Source organism: Perca fluviatilis, chromosome 10 (assembly GCF_010015445.1).
Source record: "Perca fluviatilis chromosome 10, GENO_Pfluv_1.0, whole genome shotgun sequence".
Lineage (NCBI taxonomy): Eukaryota > Metazoa > Chordata > Actinopteri > Perciformes > Percidae > Perca > Perca fluviatilis.
Window position 1 is genome coordinate 40,263,507 of NC_053121.1, and position 3,239 is coordinate 40,266,745.

A 3,239-nucleotide genomic window follows, 5' to 3' on the forward strand; every position below is an offset into this window, starting at 1 on the left:
GTGTGTTTGTGTGAGTGTGTGCGTGCGTCTGTGTGTGTGTGTGCGTCTGTGCGTGTGTGTGCATGTCTGTGTGTGTTTGTGTGAGTGTGTGCGTGCGTCTGTGTGTGTGTTGTCGTTGTGCGTGTGTGTGTCGTGTGTGTGTGTGTGTGAGTGTGTGTGTGTGTTGTGTGGTGTGTGTGTGTGTCTGTGTCTGGCGTGTGTGTGCATTTCCGTGTGTTGCGTACGTGTGTGTGTGTGTATCTGTGTGTGTGTGTATCTGTGTGTGCGTTTGTGTGTTTTGGTGTGTGTGTGTGTGTCTGTGTGTGTGTGTGCGTTTGCGTGTGTGTGCGTACGTGTGTATGAATGTATTGATTGTTTACGTTTGCGTGTGTGTAATGCGTGTGTATGAGTGTGTGCGTGTCTGCGTGTGCGTGTCTGTGTGTGTGTGTCTGTGCGTGTCTGCGTGTGTGTGTCTGTGTGTGTGTCTGTGTGTGTGAGTATGTGTGTGTCTGCGTGTGTGTGTCTGTGTGTGTGTGTGTGTGTCTGTGTGTGTGAGTATGTGTGTGCATGTGTGTGCATGTGTGTGTGTGTGTGTGTCTGTGAGTGACGCTGGCTCTGCTATATATTGTGATGTACACATGTGAACAGCATGCAAAGCAGTTCTGAGATGCAGAAACTGCACAAAAGCCCCACAAGTACAGAGCAAGAAGAAGACATCCATACGGTAAAAGCTTAAAGCTTAATACAGCAAATGCTGTTTTTCTATTGGCTGCAGCACATTCCTCTGGTTATTGATTTAATAAAACTAATCAACGGAGGAAATCACTTCACTCTGTTTTCCTCACAGTCGTCTCCACTCGACCGCATTTTCAAGCCTGAATTCAGCCGACACGGAGAGAAACACTTCTCATCTGAACAGCCCTCTTTTCATGCCCGTTACCATGGCAACAGAGGGACAGAGAGAGCGAGAGAGCGAGAGAGCGAAGAGGCGAGAGAGCGAGTAACCCTGGCTGCCATGTGTTGTGCTGGGCATGTGTTCAAGCCGGTGTGTGTGTGTGTCTTTGTGTCTGTGTCTGTGTGTGTGTGTGTGTGTGTGTGTGTGTGTGTGTGTGCGTGTGTGTGTGTGTTCTGTGTCTGTGTGTGTGGGTGTGTGTGCGTGTGTCTGTGTGTGTGTCTGTGTGTGTGTGTGTGTCTGTGTGTGAGTGTCTGTGTGTGTGTCTGTATGCGTGTGTGTGTCTGTGTGTGCGTGTCTCTGTGTCTGTGTGTGAGTGTGTGTGCGTGTCTGTCTGTGTGTGTGGGTGTGTGTGTGTGTCTGTGTGTGTGTCTGTATGTGTGTGTGTGTGTGTGTGTCTGTGTGCGTGTCTCTGTGTCTGTGTGTGTGTGTGTGTGCGTGTCTGTGTGCGTGTCTCTGTGTCTGTGTGTGAGTGTGTGTGCGTGTCTGTCTGTGTGTGTGTTTATGTGTGTGTGTCTCTGTGTGTGTGTGTGTCTCTGTGTGTGTGTCTCTGTCTGTGTGTGTGTGTGTGTGTGTTGATCTGAGGCGAGCACCCGTCCACAGCTTCAGAATAAAGATTTTCCTTTTCGACCAATCAAGAGCTCTCCCTTGGAGAGGGAAGGTATGTAGGGCTGCAACTAGCGGCGGTGGCTCTGCTAAATAGTTGACACAATCCAGTACCGTGAGAGCTATTTAAATGAGCTGATTCATGGATTAAAACTCATTGGCTCTTACCAGTGGTCACCAGTTGGTCCCACAGCAATCCCACCAATCAGTCCCAAAACCTCCCAGTTAGAGAGGAGATGACCTAAAACATATTCTTTATAAAACCTCTCTAACTGGGAGGTTTTATAAAAGAATATGTTTAGATTATTCTCTCTAACTGGGGAGGTTTATAAGAAATATGTTAGATAATTTCCTCTCTAACTGGGAGGTTTTATAAAGAATATGTTAGATCATTTCCTCTCTCTAACTGGGAGGTTTTTATAAAGAATATGTTAAGATCATTTCCTCTCTCTAACTGGGAGGGTTTTATAAAAGAATATGTTAGATAATTTCCTCTCTCTAACTGGGAGGTTTTATAAAGAATATGTTAGATCATTTCCTCTCTAACTGGGAGGTTTTATAAAAGAATATGTTTAGGTCATTTCCTCTCTAACTGGGAGGTTTTATAAAGAATATGTTAGATCATTTCCTCTCTAACTGGGAGGTTTTATAAAGAATATGTTTGGACATTTCCTCTCTAACTGGGAGGTTTTATAAAGAATATGTTAGATCATTTCCTCTCTAACTGGGGGGTTTTATAAAAGAATATGTTAGATCATTTCCTCTCTAACTGGGAGGTTTTATAAAGAATATGTTAGATCATTTCCTCTCTAACTGGGAGGTTTTATAAAGAATATGTTTAGATCATTTCCTCTCTCAACTGGGAGGTTTTATTAAAGAATATGTTTAGGACATTTACTCTCTCTAACTGGGAGGTTTTATAAGAATATTGTTAGATAATTTCCTCTCTAACTGGGAGGTTATATAAAGAATATGTTTAGATCATGTCCTCTCTCTAACTGGGAGGTTTTATTAAAGAAATATGTTAGATCATTTCCTCTCTAACTGGGAGGTTTTATAAAGAATATGTTAGATCATTTCCTCTCTAACTTCGGGAGGTTTTATAAAGAATATGTTTAGGACATTTCCTCTCTCTAACTGGGAGGTTTTTATAAAGAATATGTTAGATCATTTCCTCTCTAACTGGGAGGTTTTATAAAGAATATGTTAGATCATTTCCTCTCCTAACTGGGAGGTTTTATAAAGAATATGTTAGATCATTTCCTCTCTAACTGGGAGGTTTTTATAAAGAATATGTTAGATCATTTCCTCTCTAACTGGGAGGTTTTATAAAGATATGTTAGATCATTTCCTCTCTAACTGGGAGGTTTTGGGAGGATAAGGAATATGTTTAGACATTTACTCTCTCTAACTGGGAGGGTTTTATAAAAGGGAATATGTTAGATAATTTCCTCTCTCCAACTGGGAGGTTTTATAAAGAATATGTTTAGGACATTTCCTCTCTAACTGGGAGGTTTATAAAGAATATGTTAGATCATTTCCTCTCTAACTGGGAGTTTTACTTTTATAAAGGATATGTTTAGGACATTTCCTCTCTCTAACTGAGGAGGTTTTATAAAGAGATATGTTTAGGACATTTACTCTCTAACTGGGAGGTTTTATAAAAGGAATATGTTAGATCATTTAGCAATGCAATGGCACC